Source organism: Cannabis sativa, chromosome 1 (genome assembly GCF_029168945.1).
Source record: "Cannabis sativa cultivar Pink pepper isolate KNU-18-1 chromosome 1, ASM2916894v1, whole genome shotgun sequence".
Classification (NCBI taxonomy): Eukaryota; Viridiplantae; Streptophyta; class Magnoliopsida; order Rosales; family Cannabaceae; genus Cannabis; species Cannabis sativa.
The window spans coordinates 14,497,990-14,522,442 of record NC_083601.1 but is presented as its reverse complement, the minus strand read 5'-3'; the positions used below and the strand labels follow the sequence as shown (position 1 = coordinate 14,522,442).

At 34.3% G+C, this 24,453-nt stretch overlaps 2 pseudogenes; one reads left to right on the top strand and one right to left on the bottom strand.

Annotated features, from left to right (window-relative positions):
• Positions 1-541: 541 nt before the first annotated feature.
• On the bottom strand, positions 542-4,298 carry LOC133038558 (uncharacterized tatC-like protein ymf16; annotated as a pseudogene).
• A 2,377-nt stretch (positions 4,299-6,675) lies between these two features.
• LOC133038510 (uncharacterized mitochondrial protein AtMg00810-like) lies at positions 6,676-22,768 on the top strand (annotated as a pseudogene).
• The last annotated feature ends 1,685 nt before the right edge of the window (positions 22,769-24,453 follow it).

Genomic DNA, 24,453 nt, shown 5'->3' with positions numbered 1-24,453 from the left:
TTACAAAAGTTACATGTTTTCAATATAACCTCGAGACGCTAGACTTTGTCCCCCTATGGATGGTTATTTGTTCAACGCATTTAACACTGTAAGATTTCATTTGATAAGTGTTTTGTGAGTTTTCGTCTCTATTTAGACTCTCCCCTACGGTGACTACTTAGAGATAAACTCATAAAACATGAAACAATGGTGGAAGCTCATAAAATAAGAATAACCTTGATTCTCGCCTACCGGGACAACGTTGGATTCTTATTTTGATCGAATAAAAGGTTGCTAGAATGGTTTCTGTTTTAGATGAGCTGAGAACTCTATTCAATAAATGATACTTTGACTCTCGCCTACCGGGACACTGTATCAGTTTGTTGAAAACCTTGGAAATTATATAGGATTGTATGTTTTAGTATTTTCACTTGTCATTCCCCCTTTTTCAGTAGATGAGATTAGGATGAAAGTATATTATCTCAACGCTTCTTTTCTCTGGCTTGCTCTTCCAAATCAAATTTTGGCCTGCGGTAATGGTTTCAGGATTTCATCTACTAAATTCTTTTTTTCTATGAAAGCAAGAGATGGAAAGTGTTGTTCTAAATTCTGCCTTATTCCATGAGATCTAGAAGCACTTCTGCAACCTTCTCTCTCTAAATGGGTGTATCCCTAGCGCTCTTTTTTTTTTTACTTCTTTTCTTTCAAAGGGGAATGAAGGAAACGAAGTTGTCGCTCGATCGAAAGGATATAACACATACGAAACCTTAGCTTCACTGACTTTCTGAGGTATAACCTTCGCCACGACATTAGTGGTTTAGCCCTTCGCGCTTCCCGCAGGCTTTTTTATAGAGAGAGAGTAAGGGGGGCGGTACGGAAGATTGGTCCGCGCCGCAAAGCTGAGCTTTTCGGTTCGCCCCCCCTATGTGGTCGGCCTTCTTACCAGTCTGCCTCCTTTCTCTTGATGGAATATAACAATGCCTGAGCTCCAGCTTTGCTTGCGTTCTTCACCGGCGCTCGCCGGATGTATCACTCATCCCGCTCCTAAGGTAAGGAGTCTTCTGTGTGTTATAATATTTACGGGAATGAATCGCATATGTTGGTTCAGAATTGCTCGGGAATTCATTGATAGTTACTTTGCGGGTTGGGCTACTCTTCTTTTTTGTCGATCGAGCCGCTTTCCCTCATTCCACTCGTCCAGCCTTCTTCACGAACTTGTACAATCGATGCCACAAAGATAGCCAACTCTATTATCGAAGAAATAAGGAAAAGGGCGACGATTTGGCACCAGATATTCGGAGGTGTGGAAAGAGCAGCTGTGAGAAGCGAAAAAACCATCAAAAAACGACGATTGTTCGTGAAGGTTTCCACAGAAAGACCCCTTAGTTCTGGCAAACGGATCACAATTACAGTACACTGGAGCATACCGATGGAATGAACGAAATACGAACAGTTAACATAATATGGTCATAGATCTTAGGTTGTAACTTGATCATGAGCGAATTTGTTGATGTTGCACCCACGAAGTATGGAAAGTGCCAAACATTGGGAACTACCCGGGGAGGAGTTAGGAACAGAAACAAGGAGAAGCGAGAACCACTTAAATAGAGGAATCGGTTGTATTTCGTCCTTTGTTCTCCATAGCAACTGGGGATCAAAAAACACCAAATTTGATGACTTATTAAGGGAAAGACGAAATAAGAGCATGCTATTGAAGACGTTGCAACATATGTCGGGGAGGCCTCCGTTGATTGTGTACGAACAAAATACGAGTCCAAAGGTAGGGTAAGAAAGGGTTTAGCTAATGGAGATATTAACTCTTCCGAGAACCAGTAACGTGTAAACCATGTCAAACCAAGACCGATCAATATCCGAACGGAACGGATTCGAACTTCTCCTAGAATAGTTTCCGGTGCGAAATGAAATTCATAGGATATATATGAGTAATTCAAAGGAGAAATGTAAGTATTTGATAGGATTCGATTCATTTTAGTAATGAACAAAAACAAATAGGAGTTTTTATGTATCAAAATTTCATCACTACATCGATTTTTTTTTAAATATATTGATAAGATAGCTTCGTACCCAAACTGTATCAATGATTGTGATCCTCATTGTGTACATAATTCGTCTTAGGATCTACCAAAGATATTTTTTAGGTATAAGGCATATAACAAAAGAGTTTCCATTTCTATTGGTCATAAAATCAAAAAAGGAAAAAGCAGACAGGAACAGTTTGATTCTCTAAGCAAGCAGGTTTTGGGTTATTGTTTCAGCACCCTAATTCTCTTGTTGGCTCTGATACCAAAAAAGAAAATAGAGAAAAAGACCCTCAAGAGAGTAAAGAAAGAAAACCATTTTCAAGAGACAAACTCCAGTGAACCACTTTCCTCCTCTCTTCTGTTCTCCATTCCCCTTTGAAAGAAGTAAAAAAAAGAATATAACGCTCTAATCTATAGGAATTTCCCTTTCAACGCTCATGCTATTTGAAAATGGAACATCATAACAACGAAAAGAAAAGAGAAGCAACTGGCGAAAAGCACGCTGAAGCCTTATGTGTCAGTAACACTATCTCACGCGGGATCTTTCTCAAGAGGAAGTTTGTAAAAGATTGGTAGCTACTTTCAGGTGTAAAACCATAGTGGTTTCAAGGGAAATGCATGAGAATGGCGGGTTCCACTATCACGCTGTAGCCAAGAAAGAAAGCGCGTCAAAGAACACCGCGGCGCGCACCATAAGGGAGATATTTCCAGAGTTCGAAGGGGTCCAATGCAACATGAGATTTCCGAAGGGAAGGCGTGGATTATATACCAAGTATCGTCTTTTGAGTGAGTTAGGAAGCAGTGGAGAAAGAAAGAATCGTCTTTTGAAATCTCATTGTTGAAGGGGGCTGATAAAAGATAGGATAATTTTTTATAGTCATATGTTAATAAAGAATTGTGTAATTAATTAGACCAACGACCTACCGTCCGGCAGGCAATTTCCGTGCGACTATGGTTTCTTTAGTCCCTGCTATGCCAGCAATAGGGAATCCTTAGAAAAGCGGAACTCCCCAATATGTAGAACCGGAATGCAAGTTGCGTGATAGTTTGATTCCCCACAAATGAGAAGTCTCCAAGCTTGACCCCTCCCACATAGGGGCGACTAGCTGGGGAAAGAACCCGAAAGCAATAATTGCAGTCTCGACACAGCCTATTTCGAAACTGGGATGAAGGGATGAAAGATTTGAGTTCCATATAGTCTTTCAAACGTCCACTGCACTCACTTCGGCCCCTATTCGAAACTTCTTCCTCGGGTTTTGACAAGAATAAGAGAAAAAAATATGTTCATTTCTCAAGGGTCTCCTTTCGCTCCTCTCACATTCGTTCGAGTGGCTTCGCTCCTCGAGCTCTAATGTTTTCTTCAGGGCTGGCAGTCAGTCTTGCTCGCTGTTGGATTAGAAACTCTCTCTTTTTCTTGTGTATCTGATCTTTTTTGCTTTTACTGAACCTACCATAAAGTAAGATCTGTTCTTTACTTACTTTGGCGTACCTTGCTAAAGTCGAAAGCTGTCTCTCGAATATTCCTATAAGGAGATATCACCCTAATGGAATATATTGTGGGCTGAGCCATCATTTTATCAAAGAGCTGCTCTTGCAAGCGGCTTTTGAGTTCCATTATTTTGATATCGAACAATTCCCTGGCCAATAGATCTCTATATGAATTTATGTTGAAGGCCTGTTCTAAGTTCTCCCTTACCAGTTGCGCGTATTCCCCATTATTTAGTTGAGGGGGCTGCCCATAACTAATTTGGTTTTCGAGATTCTCGATACGCAAAAAGAGTTGCGCTTCGATGTTTGCATTTAGCGCTCGATAATGTGAAAGGGCTTTGGTAGACTGGACTAGACAGGGCTAGGATCTCTTCCAGAGTTACCGGGCCTTGCCTAGGCTGAGGGTCTGGAGTACGGTAGAACAAGGCCTTACTTATTTAGGGGTAGGGGCGCATCCCTTGAAGATGAGGGCTGGCCGATTTCCCATGGGCTGGGTGTAATCATATTGATCACACCTGACTGAATATTCTGGGTTGACTGCGCCGGTGCAGCTGCAGCGAGTCTGTTGATGGGCGTAATATATTGAGTGGGGTCAAAAGAGCCACTTTTGACCCCGTTAGAGGGTTGTGCAGGATGAGCCGGCAGAGAATTGTTATTGATGTTTGGCTGAGCTGTTGTGGCCGGCGCGGGAGGTAGAATGAACTGCTTTGTATCAATCAATCCTGTATGACATGCCTCAAGTTCCAGCAGTTGTCGGTCCAGTGTCCACGGCTCTGGTGATAATGGCATATCGCGTTTGGATCATACCCGATTGGCAATGTATTTGGCGTCGGTTTCGGCTCTAAGAGGGGCAAGACCCCCTTCTGTACCTGTACCAGACCTCCCATCAACTTGCTCATCGGAAGCGGTAACGGAGTGGTCGGTCCCGTCTTCGGCTTGTCTCGACCCCGTTGGGCCCCTTGCCGACCTTGCCGATAGGACACTTTACCCGGTTGTTGCCGTTGGGCCTGTGGAGTGCGAGCTTGGGCTGCGGAGTCCGCCGGGTTCCAAACCCGAGTATTTTTTGATAAAACCGGGGTTTTTATTTTGAAATGGCCGTGCCGCTTGCCCCTTGTATAGGTTGGCCTTTGGTTCAGCGACGCCGCTCCAATTGTATTCACCTCTCGCTTTAGCCCGATAGGTCCCGGCAGACTTTTTCTTCTTATTATTCGAGGACCCGTTGCAAAGCAACGGCGTAGAAGGGGGAGCGACCGCCCACCGTCAATGCATCTTCTATCCGGCAACCAAGACAAACTAAAGAATGAAAAGTTGGGTGATGTAGTCAACCTATTGGTATACTCAGGGTTCAGGCTCTTCAAGAGCATAGCAATTGGATCTTCCTCCGAGGTAAGCCTCTTTTTCTCCTATTTCGTTATGCATCCGGTTCTGTTATACAACTCTATCTCTGGCCACTTAAAACCGTACGGAAGCCTGACTTTGGGGTATAGGGAGAGATTCTCAAGATCTGCAACATCATACTTGTCCCCACTCAACTTATTAACTGCCCGTTCAAGGCGGCCCGATCTTCTCCATCGGAGGATCGGACGGGCGGGGTGGGACGTATGGCACTATCTGATTCATGGGAGTGGGAGCCAAGTACACGGCCGGTATTGTATGAGGCTCTCTTCGGATCTGTTCCTCGTAGTGATCAGAACTGCGGGCACATAGAGATGTGGGTACCGGGTCTACGGGTCTAGCATCTCGCTACTCTTGGTTGGCTTTATGGTTGTGGATCCGTGCCCCCTAAGTCGGGGTGGTAGATGGAGGGTTTGTTCCTTGAGCAGCGAGGTGCGGCCGGGGTATTTCCGATGGCTACCTGCGAGGTCAATTGTGCTAACATCCGGCAATCTTAGCTAGTTGACGGCTAACTCGCCTCGTTAGTTAGTTGCCGATTTGCCGGGCTGTAGGGTTCACCGATGGTTAGAGCCGGTGGACTCTTCATTGTACCCATCATAGATAGGGTTCCTGGTGCCTCGGTGACCGGCGTTGTTGGCCATGATCTCTATCTCCTCGGGTTTGATTCACCAAGGCGTTCTAGGTCTTCTATTCGACTAACCTCCCGGACGGGCCTCTAGTAGTTCGCACCCACCCGCGGTTTTCAAACCGACGGCGAACCGAGTCTAAGAAGGATTCCTCTTGTGCCGAACCTATGGTTCAACAACACTCAAGATTAGGTCTCGCAAGCCTAAAGGCCGACACCGGTTAATAGTTTAAGGTTTAGAAAGACCGCAAAGATGTGTGCTTGCCGCCGTATGCTTCCCGATTAACGTCCGATGTTGCACCGCTGTATGCCGAATCAAGCGGTCCGGAAAAAGTGCGTGCGAGTCGGCTACGGGTTCCTTAGCGAGGCTATGTCTAGGTTCGGTACATGCATGAGGCTCAACACGGTAGGCTTAAGGGTTACCTTAGCGGGCTCTCGCCCTATATACCTCGTAGCCCAAAGACTAGTCGGCCGGTACGCTAAGGGTGTGGGAGTTCGCATCTATGGTCAATCAATAGGTCCGCTTTGACCTTCTTTTCCGTCCAATCCATCGAGGACCAGATATTTGAAAACCTGGGGTTTGAACGGATATCTAATAACCTTTTCTTTTGATAAACCGTAACGTATACGAAGCCTTGAGTCTAAAAACCTCATCAACTCCTTTCTTCTAGTGATCCGCTTAAACTCGCTCTCTAGGATCTATGTTTACCCAATAGTTTAGAAATTATCGACCAACCCGGGAAGAGCGGGGATAGAAGACTAAGCCCGATCGTAGACCACCCTCCCCGCCTTGATCGATCGCTCCATTCATCGCCTACCACGAGCGCCTCGACTCCCCCCTGAATAAGTAGGGCCTTTCCCTTTTTTTGATTGGGTTTCCCATGAAAGAACGACTCTTTAATGCCTCTGGGCGCCCCATCAACCTAAGTAGTTTCATTTTTGTTTAAGTTGGTATTCGATTGCACAAACAATGTAGCCGAGTATTCCGCACTATTGATTGGTCTCGAACTCGCAATATTGGCAGGGATACGAAAGCTCCCCATGTTGGAAGTGGCTGGGAGATTCATTTCTAGTGGTGTCTTAGATTGAAGAAAGTTTCAAAGTCAAAGAGAATCGTCCGAAAGCCTATTCTATTGGTTGAAGGCAATGAGATTGATGGGAATGTTTGAAGAAGTACGAATTGACCATGTCTCTCGGTCCAAGAAAAGTCATGCTGACTTTCTGGCTACAATTGCTTCTAAGATAAAAATTAATGACACAGAAGTTGAAAAGGAGATAAAGGTGGTCAAGAGAACTATACCTACTTCCTTCCTTGATGTCGATTTGATAGAGATAGCAGAGGTCTTTGTAGCAGAAGAGAACGTAGACTCAACCGAGGGGCCGAAGTGGTTTGAACCGATGTGAGACTACTTAGCAAAAAAGGGGTATTTCCACAAGACAAGAATGAAGCAAGAAATATCATAAGACAAGCTAAAAGGTATGAAATCTTGGCGAACGTGACCGTATCGAAGAAGTTTTTTGGGGGGTCAATATCAGCAATGCAGTTCATCCAACGAGAAACCTAATCCGAATTATAGAGCTACGACACAATCAAACCCGAACGAACAAAATGTTGAATTGAATCGTACCAGTCTCTCCACTGGGGGGTTATTACTCCTTTTTTTACTTGCTGTTTTATTTTCCAATTATTTCTTCAATTAAGAGAAGAAAAGAGAATAGTAAAATAATACTAGGAATTCTCTTATCAAGGATATCATCTCATAATTCTCCATGACTGCTTATGTCTCTAGCATGACCACTTGATGAAATGTGGAGGGAAGTGGGGTAAATGGCCGATACTACAGGCAGGATTCCTCTTTGGCGGATAGGTATTGTAACTGGTATTCCTGTGATCGGTTCAATAGGTCTTTTCTTTTTCGGTTCATATTTCGGATTGAGTTAATCCCTGTAGTAATCGGATGAACTGGGTTGTGCCTGTTCCGATTCAAAATGACAAAAGAACCGGGCAGCAGTAGGAGCCCTAAAGAGGAAAGGGGCAGGTTTTTATTCGAACGAATGTGAGAGGAGCGAAAGGAGGAAGACTTAAAAAGACCTATAAGGGCTTTTATAAAGCAAAGCCTTTTAGGAAGTTTGAAAGATAAGATAACGATATTGTAATGGTCTTTCTATACCCCCTCTCCTTATCCCCATCCCCGGAACAGTAGCTATAACACCGCAGTCGAAGTCCTTCTCCCTATTACCCGCCGGGTAAATAATATGTCAGCAGGAGTTGGAATTTCTCAGGTGCCAGTTTCCGCTTAGGTGTAGTCTTCTGAAGTCCCTCGTATCTAACCCCCAAGCAAAGGTTTGAGTTTATCTAAACCTATGGCTTATGGTATACCTGGTAATTACTTAGTCTAATGCAAGCAACTTACTTTAGTAAGATGCTGAAGCATTTTCTTTCTAATGGCAATCTATAGAAGCTTCACTACTTCTTAGGCATAGATTTTATCTAAGGAAAAGTCTCAACTATTCCAGAAAAGATAAAGCCATGAAAGAATTTCTTATATCAACAGTGAGAGGTCTTAGATATGCTTTTGTATGCCTTAGACCAGACACCTGTTGTTGAGTGGGAGTAATGAGTAGGTATCAGATTAATCCAGGAGAAGAACATTGGAAGACAATCAAGTAAATCCTAAGATTAAGAAGAGGAACTATATGTTAGTCTATAAGGGTATGTTTAAAACTCTTAGACTACACCATATCAGATTTAGAAATTTGCCTTTGTGCTAGTAAATCTTTCTGATAAGATGTTGGTTACTCTGGGGGTGGAATAGTGATTTTGGAGAAGTGTAAAAACCTATCTGAAATCTCTAGGTCTACCAGAGAGGGACTGAATGTTAAGGTTGCAGGAAAGGTACTTATTCAGTCTAAGGAAAGTTCTATACATTTTTGGCATCATTCCAAATTGCCTTAAACTACTAGTGTTAATTTCCTGATTAACCAAAAGTAGTTGCCAAAGATATAGAATCTAGTATCCCAAGAGAGTAGACATATAGAGAGGAATTTCACATTATCAATGATTTTGTGATTAAAGGAAGAGTAATGGTGGAGAAAAGTTTGTGTTTAATTCAACATTTCAGATCCTATTACAAGGAGTTTACTACTACTACACTTGATTTGTATATCGAGGTGTTGAGATTATTTGAAACGCACTTTTTGTTTTATATTAGTGCAAGTGGGAGTTTGTTGGGCTTTATGCCCTAAATAAAACTCATTTCAATATAATCAGATTTACTTATTAATATAGATAGAAAATAACATTTAATGTTGCATGGTTCACATGATTTTTTTCATGATTATATGTACATAATGTATAAATTCATCTAAAACCCTTTTCACATACTTGATCCTGTTTATTGTGCCGTCAACACATTGGAAAGTAAACATGACTATGTGAATAAAGTTTCCTAGATTTATCAGACATAGGGTTTTACTGATATGATAATCTACAACAGAGTTTACTTGCATTTGGAGAAGTGCTATGTTCTTTCCAGAGCATTGGTTAAAGTAAAGCTCAGGTTGGATGCATGGAGTATGCATCGGAAGGGACCGATATTGAACTTTGACTTAGATTTATTAAACTTACCGTAATATCTATTCAAGTCAATATCACCTAGTTGATCCTAGATCAAATGATCTTAATCCTGATATGATTAGGCTCAATCTCGAGAGGCTATTCGTGTTCTTCGATTTGTTAGTTAAGCCTACTTTTAGGTCAGGGTGATACGTACATTTTGGGAACACGGTAGTGTAATTGAGTGGGAGCGCTATCATAAACATGGAATCTATAGCTTCTATCTGGCGAATAGTAAGCAAAGGATGATCTCCTTCGAGCTTGACCAAACGAACATAAATGGTGGAGTACTCATTTCACATAAGCTGAAATATCATTTATATGGGCTCAAGTGTTTTAAGGAATAAATACATTGTAGGGTGTAACGGTAATTTAATCCCTTTACAGTGTAGATCATTCATATAGAGGATCAGTGATCAAATTAGGATTATAACAATGGATAACTAATGATGTGTCTATATGATGGAACATATAGAGCATTCTATATACTGAGAGTGCAATTCTAAGTTCTATGCGTGGATTCAACGAAGAATTAATAAGTTAGTGAATTTTAGTGCTAAATTCTTGATCTACTTATTGGAAGCTCGGTTATATAGACCCATGGTCCCCGCACTAGTTGAGATAATATTGCTTGTAAGACTCATATAATTGGTTTTGATTAATCAATTATAATTCTCAAATTAGACTATGTCTATTTGTGAATTTTTCACTAAGTAAGGGCGAAATTGTAAAGAAAGAGTTTATAGGGGCATATTTGTTAATTATGATACTTTGTATGGTTCAATTAATAAATATGATAAATGACAATATTATTTAATAATTATTTATAGTTATTAAATTGTTAGAATTGGCATTTAAATGGTTGAATTAGAAAATTGGCGTTTTTGAGAAAATCAGATGCAGAAAAGGTAAAACTGCAAAATTGCAAAAAGTGAGGCCCAAATCCACTAGTATAGGGCCAGCCACTTTTGTAGGAAATTTAAACTGATATTTTCATTATTTTAATGCCAAATAATTCAAACCTAACCCTAGTGGAATGCTATAAATAGATAGTGAAGGCTTCAGGAAAATTACACTTAAATTTTCTATTTTTCCTTCAGAAAAAACTGAGCCTTCTCTCTCCCTATCTTTGGCCGAACCCACTCTCTTTCTCTTCTTCATTGAAATTTCAAAATCCTTAGTGTATGAATGCTATCTTTATCTAGTATATACGTGACTTGGCACCATTTATCTAGTATATATATATATATGTACTTTTAATGAGTATTACTTTTGAATAGGTAAGATTAGAAAATTTTAAATTTTTATACTTAATTTTTCTATTTAATTAGAAATCTCTTTTATTTTTACAGTATATGAGTTAGGATTGTTCCATCTCGCAAAAAAAAAAAAAAAAAAATCAAGAAAATCAAAAAAAGTTTTTTGGTAAAAAATAAATAAAAAAAATTAAATTTGACTTAAATATTTTTTACACTACTACAAAAAGGACTTTAGATGAATTTTTTTAGGACATTTAATGTCAATTTTGGAAAAAATTAGTACTGTGGTTGTTCAAGGAGACGTTGTAGGTAGTCTTATTAATTAAAGACATAAGGAAAACATGTGTCGTCAGTTATTATAAAATAACCAACGACATAAGAGTCTTAGTGGAAATTAAATACTTTATGCCGTCAATTTTTTCTAATACCTGGCGTTGTAGTCCATTATGTCGTTGGTTATTAAAAAAAAAATTGACGCCACATTATCTTTGATTTTCATAGAAAATCTATTTATATTTTCAGTTTTAAAAACTAATATATTTTCACAAATTTATATTTTTTTACTAATTTATTTAAATTAAATATTAATTTTATATAACTAAAAAATAAATTAAACATATAATTAAATGTATTTATTCTAAATAAATATATTACACAAATTTTTTAAAATTAGTCTAAGAGTTAACAAGTTAATATATCTAATTAAAAATAGAAAAATAATAGAGAAAAAAAATTACAAGTTAACATAAAAAAATAAGAAAAAAAATTCTTATATAATTCAGCATCATTCGAAGCATTTGTGAATCACCGTAGCAAGTGTTCTATGATCCATTGTCGCTGAAAACGGTAACAAATCAATTTTTACATTGTATGTCTTCTTTTCTCCAAACAGTAAAAAAAGTAAATATTTATATTAGTATGTATATTAGATTGTTTGTTAATTTAATATATAAGATAATTAATAATTAAAATTTATAGATTTTCGATCGGTTAAGCAACTGTTAGGATTTGCACGTGTGACGATATCACTAATGTATTTCAATATATAAAAACTCACATTTTAAGTTTTTAAGTTGTTTTGAACAATCTGCTATTGATATTCCTCGATACGCCCCAATAATAGTATTTGATTCCCCTAAAATTTTGTATGCACTGTTTTGAAAATTATATTAATATTTCAATTAATTAACACTAAGGATTTTGAAATTTCAATGAAGAAGAGAAAGAGAGTGGGTTCGGCCAAAGATAGGGAGAGAGAAAGCTCAGTTTTTTCTGAAGGAAAAATAGAAAATTTAAGTGTAATTTTCCTGAAGCCTTCACTATCTATTTATAGCATTCCACTAGGGTTAGGTTTGAATTATTTGGCATTAAAATAATGAAAATATCAGTTTAAATTTCCTACAAAAGTGGCTGGCCCTATACTAGTGGATTTGGGCCTCACTTTTTGCAATTTTGCAGTTTTACCTTTTCTGCATCTGATTTTCTCAAAAAGGCCAATTTTCTAATTCAACCATTTAAATGCCAATTCTAACTATTTAATAACTATAAATAATTATTAAATAATATTGTCATTTATCATATTTATTAATTGAACCATACAAAGTATCATAATTAACAAATATGCCCCTATAAACTCTTTCTTTACAATTTCGCCCTTACTTAGTGAAAAATTCACAAATAGACATAGTCTAATTTGAGAATTATAATTGATTAATCAAAACCAATTATATGAGTCTTACAAGCAATATTATCTCAACTAGTGCGGGGACCATGGGTCTATATAACCGAGCTTCCAATAAGTAGATCAAGAATTTAGCACTAAAATTCACTAACTTATTAATTCTTCGTTGAATCCACGCATAGAACTTAGAATTGCACTCTCAGTATATAGAATGCTCTATATGTTCCATCATATAGACACATCATTAGTTATCCATTGTTATAATCCTAATTTGATCACTGATCCTCTATATGAATGATCTACACTGTAAAGGGATTAAATTACCGTTACACCCTACAATGTATTTATTCCTTAAAACACTTGACCCCATATAAATGATATTTCAGCTTATGTGAAATGAGTACTCCACCATTTATGTTCGTTTGGTCAAGCTCGAAGGAGATCATCCTTTGCTTACTATTCGCCAGATAGAAGCTATAGATTCCATGTTTATGATAGCGCTCCCACTCAATTGCACTACCGTGTTCCCAAAATGTACGTATCACCCTGACCTAAAAGTAGGCTTAACTAACAAATCAAAGAACACGAATAGCCTCTCGAGATTGAGCCTAATCATAACAGGATTAAGATCATTTGATCTAGGATCAACTAGGCGATATTGACTTGAATAGATTTTACGGTAAGTTTAATAAATCTAAGTCAAAGTTCAATATCGGTCCCTTCCGATGCATACTCCATGCATCCAACCTGAGCTTTACTTTAACCAATGCTCTGGAAAGAACATAGCACTTCTCCAAATGCAAGTAAACTCTGTTGTAGATTATCATATCAGTAAAACCCTGTGTCTAATAAATCTAGGAAACTTTATTCACATAGTCATGTTTACTTTCCAATGTGTTGACGGCACAATAAACAGGATCAAGTATGTGAAAAGGGTTTCAGATGAATTTATACATTATGTACATATAATCATGAAATAAATCATGTGAACCATGCAACATTAAATGTCATTTCTGATCTATATTAATAAGTAAATCTGATTATATTGAAATGAGTTTTATTTAGGGCATAAAACCCAACAAACTCCCACTTGCACTAATATAAAACAAAAAGTGCGTTTCAAATAATCTCAACACCTTGATATACAAATCAAGTGTAGTAGTAGTAAACTCCTCGTAATAGGATCTGAAAGGTTGAATTAAACACAACCTTTTCTCCCCTATTACTCTTCCTTAATCACAAAATCATTGATAATGTGAAATTCCTCTCTATATGTCTACTCTCTTGGGATACTAGATTCTATATCTTTGGCAACTACTTTTGGTTAATCAGGAAATTAACACTAGTAGTTTAAGGCAATTTGGAATGATGCCAAAAATGTATAGAACTTTCCTTAGACTGAATAAGTACCTTTCCTGCAACCTTAACATTCAGTCCCTCTCTGGTAGACCTAGAGACTTCAGATAGGTTTTTACACTTCTCCAAAATCACTATTCCACCCCCAGAGTAATCACCATCTTATCAGAAAGATTTACTAGCACAAAGGCAAATTTCGAAATCTGATATGGTGTAGTCTAAGAGTTTTAAACACACCCTTATAGACTAACATATAGTTCCTCTTCTTAATCTTAGGATTTACTTGATTATCTTCCAATGTTCTTCTCCTGGATTAATCTGATACCTACTCATTACTCCCACTCAACAGCAGGTGTCTGGTCTAAGGCATACAAAAGCATATCTAAGACCTCTCACTGTTGATATAAGAAATTCTTTCATGGCTTTATCTTTTCTGGAATAGTTGAGACTTTTCCTTAGATAAAATCTATGCCTAAGAAGTAGTGAAGCTTCTATAGATTGCCATTAGAAAGAAAATGCTTCAGCATCTTACTAAAGTAAGTTGCTTGCATTAGAGTAAGTAATTACCAGGTATACCACAAGCCATAGGTTTAGATAAACTCAAACCTATAATACTAGGAACAGGAAGTTTGTTAAGTCCATTGAATAGACTTATAAACGAAAATTTCCTTTTATGTCCTTGTAATAGAAAACTTTAGGTTACTCCATGTGAATGGATTAAACCATAGTTCTATTGGCTTTCTTCTTAGTTTCTTATCTTGACAATCCATTACTTGTTTAAACTCACAATGGATTTTAATCACTAGTGTCTCCCAAGTCATGAGAAGGTGAGTTCCTAGAAACTCTGCCACTACGACAAGGTACCGTGAATTATGTCAAAGAAAACTAAATGGTATTGATCTCTTCGGTTGTGACAAGACAACAGAGGCAGTGGGATCATCATATGTTATATAAGATGATAGAACACTTTTGGAATCAAGAAAAATATCCCCTTTATTTTCTACTTGTTTTCAGACTTAGTCATTATCTTAGAAAAGTAGTATTTGTTTGAACAAACACGTTCTTATCTATTGACTATGGGATGGTCCACCCCTAATCACTTAGAATAGCTAACAAACCATGGTTAAAAGTTCTAGCTTTTCTTAAGATTTTGATTCGGTCATCCATGAATCTAGTAATGATTTACATTAAGTGTACAACCATTACATCATTCTGAAATTGTATTACCATAGAAGGATTTAGGCAACGACTAGTAACTAATCATCAACATGCAACTCGAAATTTCTGGGGAGGTAAGTTTGGATATAATTCAAAAATCAAATTAATGATCTTTGAACTGCATATCTACTAACTATTTCTCCACCCCTATCAGTTCGCAAGATCTTTAACCACTTACCTTTATGGTGTTAACCATTGCTAGAAATTAATGAAAATTTTCAAACATTTCAAATTTCTTGCTAAAAGGTATAATCTAGAGTTATCGTTTTAAGAATACAACGAAAAACTCATATCCACCCCTGAATGTACATCCATCTGCGAATGCGATGAACTACTTTCAGTGGATATAGGCATATTAACTCTTTGCAGAGATTGATCTTGTCAAATACACTATGAACAAGATACAAATGCCATAGATTAAAAAAAATGTGGTAGTGTCTTTTGATGACTTAGGTTTATAAAAGAATTCTTAGAATAGTGCAAGTGGATCCTGGTCACAGAATACCTAACTCATATTCCATACAGTTTGAATCCATTAATAGAAGATGGATATTAAACCCTTGTGAAGGTGTAACTGTATTGCATCATGGAATTAGAAATATAAGAAAATTTCTGTTTGGATTCTAAAATTAAAGTCAAAGACTTAAATTCAACCAAATATAATGAGTAATTCTTTCTTGGACCATCACTACTAATTTAATTCTAAGTCTGATTTGCCCATACAAGTAGGAGATATCTAAGATTGAGGATTTATATCAATTGGGAATAGAATTTCGGGATTATAATCATATGCGTCATATAAAATGACATGAAATGATTTATAGACCATTCATCCAATGATATGTTATTGAGCTAATTTGCAATGAATAAGCTAAGAGGAATTAGGATAATTTCGTTTATAAATAAGAATCCAACGATGCTTCGATTAGCGAATGTCAAAGTAATCTTATTTATACAATCTTCTTGTTTCATATCGTGAAAATACTAGTCTAAGGTGTCATCAATTGATGAACAACTAGATGTCGCATATACAATATTTATCTTTCGAGATCTAACACTATTATGTATGTCTAATGGTGAAAATCCACTAGGGATTTATCTCATTAGATAAACAAGCCAAGTTAGACCAACAGTGAAGATTCGAAATTAAACTACAACTTAATAACAAAAAATAACATGGTTCAATATAAATTCATACACAATTCAAAAATTATAAACATATAGCAAGTAGGAATGACAAGTGAAAATACTAAAACTTACAATCCTAAATAATTTCCAAGGTTTTCAACAAACTGATATCAGTGTCCCGTTTAGGCGAGAGTCAAAGCTATCATTCATTGAATAGAGTTGTCAGCTCGTCTAAAATGTTAAACATTCTAGCAACCTTTTATTCGATCAAGATTGGAATTCAGCGTTGTCCCGTTTAGGCGAGAGTCAAGGCAATTCTATCTTATGAGCTTCCACCATTGTTACATAACTTGCAAGTCAAGTATGGTCGCCACCATTAGGGTGATCCATACCATACAAAACACTTACAAACTACTTATCATGCGAGATTAAACGGTGCGAAATTGCTAATGAACGTTCCTCCATTAGGGAGGATTACTCACTAAAACAAACGCGGTGTAAAACCCACAATGGAGATCGAATGTCTTAATAATAAAGCTCATTATTTAAAGAGAATTGTATTTTCTTTGATTCTCTTTATTTATTTTATTTATTTTAAATATATATATTTATTTAATTAAAATTTCCAATTTAGAATGAAAAATTCTAAATATAAATTTTAATTTAATATTTATAAATTTTACTTAGATGGTTATGAAAATAACATGAATTATTTCCATCTTAGTAATAATTTCCAATAAATATTTAGAAAAATATTCAATTTAAGTTGTTACACAATTAATTTAAATTAATTTACAACTCAAATTTTATTTTCTATAAATATATATATATTGCATTTTGAAAAATTAAAGTATTTAAGAATACAATTTTCGAAAAATGCATGTTAAAATAAAAAATAAATCCTGGAAAAATTATTCTAATTTAATGTTGGCCCAAAATTAATTAATAAAATTAATTTACAACAAAAAAATATAATTTTTCTATTTAATTAAATATATAAGAAAAATTTCAAATATTTAAGTATGATGATGAAAATCAACTTAAATATTAATTTTCTATTTAATTAAATACACTAGAAAAATACTTCAAGCAAAAATATCACCTATCTAGATTTTCCTTTGACTAATTAATTCAATTTCTAATAATATACTTTAATTCAATTTATTTTAAATTAATCAATAAATGAAAAAATCATTGATTTAAGTTGGTCCAAAATTAAAATAAATAATTAATTTACAACTTAATCTATTTTTCAAATAAAATTTGAAATTCCAGCATTTAAGAAATGCAATTTCAAAATTTGATTAATAAAATAAAGAAAAAATATATTTTGAAAATTATTTAAATTTAGTTGAAAAATAAATTTCAACTAAAAATAATTTTCTATTTAATTAAATGTCATGAAAAAGAAATATTTAAGTATGATGATAAAAATCAACTTAGATATTTAATTTTCAAATTAATTAAATGTATTAAATTCAAGAAATAAATAATTAAGTGTAGAGAAGGCTTAATTATTAATCTCTAGTTTAATACTAGGAAAAATATACTTAAAATAAATTGTACCAAAATTAATTAATAATTAATTTCACAATGTATAATATTTCCTATTTAATATTAGAAATAATAAGTAGTCTAGAAATAACTATCTAGAAAATATCTTATTTGACTAAGTATATTTTTCACAAAATTTGAAAAAAATATCTAATTTAAGTTGTATTAGAAAAAATCTAGAACTTAAATATTTTAAAATTTAAATTTAATTAAATATCAAAAATTAAGTTGTAACCACTTAATTTGAAAATATTCCATTTTAAGTTAATATTTGAAAAGATATTAACTTAAAAAATATCTAAAATATTCCATTTTAAGTTAATATTCGAAAAGATATTAACTTAAAAAATATCTAAAGAATCTTAATAACCAATGCCTAAAATTCCTCAACTTAATTTTGAAATTTGAAATTCAAAAGATATTCAGATTTAAGTTGGTTAGTTGTAGATAACTAAATTTCAACTTAAATAGGAATATTTAATGAAAAATTTAAATTAAGCTCCAGAAAGAATCTAGATGGTTATAATTCTATATTTAATTAAATACAAGAAAATACATATAGTTTAGCTTAGAATAAAAAATTCTTTAAACTATAATTTTCTTAAATTAATTTCAAAATAAATGAAATTAATTATGTTGCTAATCAATTTTATTAGGTTAAACTAGTTTAATTAACCTAGTACAGTTATTCAAATCAGGCAAATGGGCCTTCACAATTGGGGTGGTTCATGTGAGGGGGTGCTGGGTTTAGTATGTCGTACCCACTTCTATGGCTCCCAACTCTCACACAATGCCCAAAAGAGAGGAATTTAACCTTAATAAGAACAACTGTTATTAATTGAATAGGCCCAAAAACTAAATGGGCCTAAATAAATTCTATCAAAAACTATGATAATTTATTTTAGCAACAACAACCTATATGCATCTATAATAAAATTAAACACATAGGCTCACACAGGCACACTTTGGATGGGTCCTATCATGTTGCTAGGTCATACACAGATGAAAGAAGATTGTAAATTATACCTGTTACAAATTATTATCTTGACCAAGGGAGCCATCAGATCATTAGATCTGGCAAAAGGTAACCATGGCTATTTGCAATCAAGTAATAATAGGTTTTGAAAACTTACACACAAGTTAAAACACATACTCCTGCAACAAGGTTAGTTGGATAGTTGGATGTAGGATTTATTTAATTTTAAATTAAATATTTAATTTCGAAAATAATTAATTAAATAAATAAAAATAAAAAAAATTTCGAAAAATTTTAAAAAAAAAATTGAAAAAAAATTCGAAATTTTAAATAAAAATGTAAAAATTAAACCTACAATTTTTGAAAAAATTAGGTTTCAACTAACCTAAATATCATTTCAAAAATTTGCTAACTACTTTTAAATTTTAAATGTTATTTTATAAATAAAAATTAAATAAAAAATTAGAAAAGATAAATAAATATCTTTTTCAAATTTTAAATGTAATTTAAATAAATAAAATAACAAAATTTAAAAAATTAGCAAAATATCTTATATCATTTAAAAATTACATGATTATAAATATCTTATTTTAAATTTAAAATAAGATAAGATATAATTAAATTTTAAAATATGATAGATATTTTAAGCAAGAAGATAGATACTAATTCTATTCAAATTCAAATTACACTAATATCTTGAATTAAATTTAAAAAATATTAAATTAATTCAAAATGATAATTAGAATTGAATTAGGAATAGTAATAGTATAAATACAAAACTATACCAAAAATCGGAAGTTAATTCCATGAAAAAGCATGAAAAATTGAAGAAAAACAAAAAAATTGTAAACTGTACGGACAGATTTGCGATCGCAGGAAAATATCAGCACAACCCCGATTTTTTTTCAAATCTTCAAAAAATCATAACTAATTCAAATAAAATCCAAATTAAGTTCTGTAAAAGGCTAACTTGCTTAATTTTTTCCATACTATCCAATAAAAATAATTCCAGATATAAAATCGCAATTATGTTTCACGAAAATTTTACAAACATCAATCAATCATCAAATAACACTCAATACAACATGATACCATCCAAAGAACATACAAACAATCGTTTTAAAGTCCAAATTTCTTGCAAGTAAATCAATTACCATGGCTCTGATACCAGTTGTTGGAAATTATTTTACCAGGATCTTAGATCTACTCACAAGTATGTTTATTAACATCCTAAATAAGAACTTTCTAAAACGATAAATTAAACACATATAAAGTTTAAGAAACCTTACATTGGGTGCAGCGGAATAATATGACTCCTTCCGTTCAGATATCTAGCCCTTGATTCCTTTATGTAGCAGAGCATTATCAATATCTGAACCTGGATCTCTTTCTCTAAATCTTTGATGCTGAAACTCCTTTTGCTGAATGTCTTTCTTCACGATCTTCCTCACTATGATTGAGGTATCACTTGTTGTGTGTGGGCACTACTCTCACACTAAGATTTTCGAAATTGAAGAGGGAAGGAGAAAGAGAAGGGTCAGCCAAAGATAAGGAGAGAGAAGGCTCAGTTTTTTCTGAATGAGAAGTGTAGAAATGTAAGTGTAAATTTCCTGAAGCCTTCACTATCTATTTATAGCATCCCACTAGGGTGAGGTTTGAATTATTTGGCATTAAAATAATGAAGAAATCAGTTTAAATTTCCTACAAAAGTGGCTGGCCCATACAAGTGGATTTGGGCCTCACTTTTTACAATTTTGCAGTTTTATCTTTTCTGCATCTGATTTTCTCAAAAATACCAATTTTCTAATTCAACCATTTAAATGCCAATTCTAACTATTTAATAACTATAAATAATTATTAAATAATATTGTCATTTATCATATTTATTAATTGAACCATACAAAGTATCATAATTAACAAATATGCCCCTATAAACTCTTTCCTTACAATTTCGCCCTTACTTAGTGAAAAATTCACAAATAGACATAGTCTAATTTGAGAATTATAATTGATTAATCAAAACCAATTATATGAGTCTTACAAGCAATATTATCTCAACTAGTTCGGGGACCATGGGTCTATATAACCGAGCTTCCAATAAGTAGATCAAGAATTTAGCACTAAAATTCACTAACTTATTAATTCTTCGTTGAATCCACGCATAGAACTTAGAATTGCACTCTCGGTTATATAGAATGCTCTATATGTTCCACCATATAGACACATCATTAGTTATCCATTGTTATAATCCTAATGTGATCAATGATCCTCTATATGAATGATCTACACTGTAAAGGGATTAAATTACCGTTACACCCTACAATGTATTTATTCCTTAAAACACTTGACCCCGTATAAATGATATTTCAGCTTATGTGAAATGAGTACTCCACCATTTATGTTCGTTTGGTCAAGCTCGAAGGAGATCATCCTTTGCTTACTATTCGCCAGATAGAAGCTATAGATTCCATGTTTATGCTAGCGCTCCCACTCAATTGCACTACCGTGTTCCCAAAATGTACGTATCACCCTGACCTAAAAGTAGGCTTAACTAACAAATCAAAGAACACGAATAGCCTTTCAAGATTGAGCCTAATCATAACAGGATTAAGATCATTTGATCTAGGATCAACTAGGCGATATTGACTTGAATAGATTTTACGGTAAGTTTAATAAATCTAAGTCAAAGTTCAATATCGGTCCCTTCCGATGCATACTCCATGCATCCAACCTGAGCTTTACTTTAACCAATGCTCTGGAAAGAACATAGCACTTCTCCAAATGCAAGTAAACTCTGTTGTAGATTATCATATCAGTAAAACCCTGTGTCTGATAAATCTAGGAAACTTTATTCACATAGTCATGTTTACTTTCCAATGTATTGACGGCACAATAAACAGGATCAAGTATGTGAAAAGGGTTTTAGATGAATTTATACATTATGTACATATAATCATGAAATAAATCATGTGAACCATGCAACATTAAATGTTATTTCTTATCTATATTAATAAGTAAATCTGATTATATTGAAATGTGTTTTATTTAGGGCATAAAATCCAACATGAGCTTCCTCACAATCCTGTATGCAAGCTAAAGAAATCACTATATGGTTTAAAGCAGGCTTCAAGGCAATGGTTTGCCAAATTCTCCACTGCCTTGTTTGATGAGGGATTTAATCACTCGGCTACAGATCATTCATTGTTCATTAAGCATTTTGGTAGCCATTTCATATTCTTGTTGGTCTATGTTGATGATGTAATACTTGTAAGCAATGACCTTCAAGAATTGGAAGCTCTAAAAATCAGATTAAATGCCCGATTCAAACTGAAAGATTTGGGAAATCTCAAGTACTTCTTGGGGCTTGAAATAGCTAGATCTCAAAAGGGCATATTTGTGTCACAAAGACCATATGCATTACAGCTTCTTGAAGACTTGGGACACCTTGGATGCAAGCCTATGAACACACCTATGGAAGCAAATCTCAAGCTTGGACAAAATGACAAAGACAAGTTGGCAGACCCGACTCTATACAGAGGGATAGTTGGAAAACTACAATATCTGACCATTACAAGGCCAGATATTTCATATTTAGTAAATAAGCTGAGTCAATTTCTTGTTGTGCCAAGACTAAGTCACATGAATGCTGCTGTTAGAGTCCTACAATATGTAAAAGCTACACCAGGTCAGGGAATTTATTTTCCTGCAGATTCTGAGGTTCAGTTGAGAGCCTACACGGATTCGGACTGGGCTGCTTGCCCTGACACGAGGAGATCAACAACCGGTTTCTGCATTTTCATAGGGGACTCTATCATTTCATGGTGAAGCAAGAAGCAGCATACAGTTTCGAGATCCTCAGCAGAAGCTGAGTACAGAGCAATGGCGAATACGACATGTGAAGTAGTTTGGTTGCTGTCGATCTTAAAGGAGCTCAATGTTGATCATGAAGGACCAGCAATGCTGTTTTGTGATAATAAATCAGCTCAACACATTGCAGCAAACCCTGTTTTTCATGAGAGAACAATGCATATAGAGATAGATTGTCACTTGGTAAGAGAGAAGGTCCAAGCTGGAGTTATCAAGACAGTTCATGTGGCTTCCAAAGAGTAGCTAGCTGATATACTAACCAAACCTTTGTTCCTTAATCAGTTCAATTACATTAAAGGCAAGATGGGATTGAAAAACATATATTGTCCATCTTGAGGGGGAGTGCTAAGTTGTTAGAATCTGTTTTTGGTTAGTTATTAGTTAGTTGTAGGATAGAGAGTTGGTTATGACAGTTGTAACCAATATCAGCTACTATAAGTAGCAAGATTGTATCTGTATTTTTTCTTGAGCAAATGAATAACAGATTCTGTTTACTCCTCTGTTTCTCTGTTATGGAATTCTGATATATACAAAAATAATTAACGTAACTTCTTTTTGTTAGTTTTTGAAAGGGGTTAAACGTAAAAATTCAATAAAATATTATAAAAAAATAATATTACATTGGTATTGAGATGCTATTAAATTGTTATGGTGGCGATTCGAGAGTGTCTCCAACAGTTTACCGTCGACTTCTCCACTGGTTTCGACTTCCATTTGTGGTGGGAGTCTTAAATCTAAATAGTACTCCGATCAGAACCCCTATTGGTCGCATTTTTGGAGTTATCATCACCTGAGTTAGGTGACTATTGTGGTGCAACCTTCCTTTTTTTTATGTGCTTTTTTGTTTTAATATTGTGTAACTTTGAGAATTAGTACTAATTTCTAGTTCAGGACTGAGATGATTTTTGAGTGTTGATGCTTAGATTTTGTTGTCTTGAGGGTTCAATTTCACTCTCACTACTCTCACAAGGACGATTTGTGTCTGGTTGTAGTATTTAGGGTTATACAGTTAGTACTTCGTATCGAGCTGGATGTGTGCTTTGGTCACTTTTTATTTTTTTGAAAAGAATGTATTTATGCCATTTTAATAGTTAGACTGTCTAGTTCTTACTCAGAGAAATTTGGTCTCTTCTCATTACTGTGAGGTTTTTTATTTAGACCTTAGTAGAAGAATCAATTGAGATTTTTTGATTGAACTTTAGGACATTGTAATAACGGTTTTGGTTCTATGTTCATCTTCTTATTTGAAAGATTGTATTTGGTTTGTCCTCTCTATTTTAGAAGGAAACATTTCTCTTAAAAGAAAGAAAAATCAAAATTTGTTGTTGAAGAACATGACAAGCGTAGTTGGTAGGCAAATATATGGCCACAAATTTGATAACCCTTTTGGAGATTTTTAATTTGTTTTTTTTTTTTTTTTTTTATTATTTTTTGCTATATTAAAGTTTATCATATAAATATATAAAGATGTACTTATTATATTATTGGCAAATGTTGCTATCTGTCCCCATATACATATTGTCAAGCTAAACTTCTAGTAACGTGACTGGTTGTTGGTCAATTAGGTAAAGAATTTATAAATATATAAAGTTATGGCATTTATGCGGTAAGAAATTTGAGTAGGTAGCATAGCATAAAACTAAAATATTATATTGACATTATTAAAAATGCACACAATAATCTAATGAATATAATAATATATAGTTATAGTGGTTGAATATGAAGATCACGTAAATTTTTAAAAAGATTGGATGCTTCGTTCAAATTATTAGATATGATCGTTTCTCCCTTGTAAATTGCAACAATTAAGGGTGAAAGTACATAATATATGCATATTGTATATATAGATAAAAACGAAGCCATAACCAATTGTAGATTTGAATATTTTGTGCAATAATTAGCTACCTTTTATTTTCTAACATATGTATTGTTATTATTTTATCTACTTTAGTTTTTCTTGTTGTATAATAATGGTTGTTGGGACTAGGGAGAGTCTTACTCTTAATTCTATGAAGAAGGAAGAAACTTGTTTTTCCAACGAGATTAGATAGATATACTACTTAATAGTTTAGAAATTAGTTACTCATAAGATGATATATATAGGCTATAGCTTAATTACTATATTAGTACTTTTTCAATTAACTATATATTTAGAAAAATTAAAAGTTATAAAAATAATAATAATTAAAATTTTAAGCAAAATAATAATAATAAAAAAATTAATTATAATTTTTGTCACATGAACTTTCACATATATCAAATCATGTTT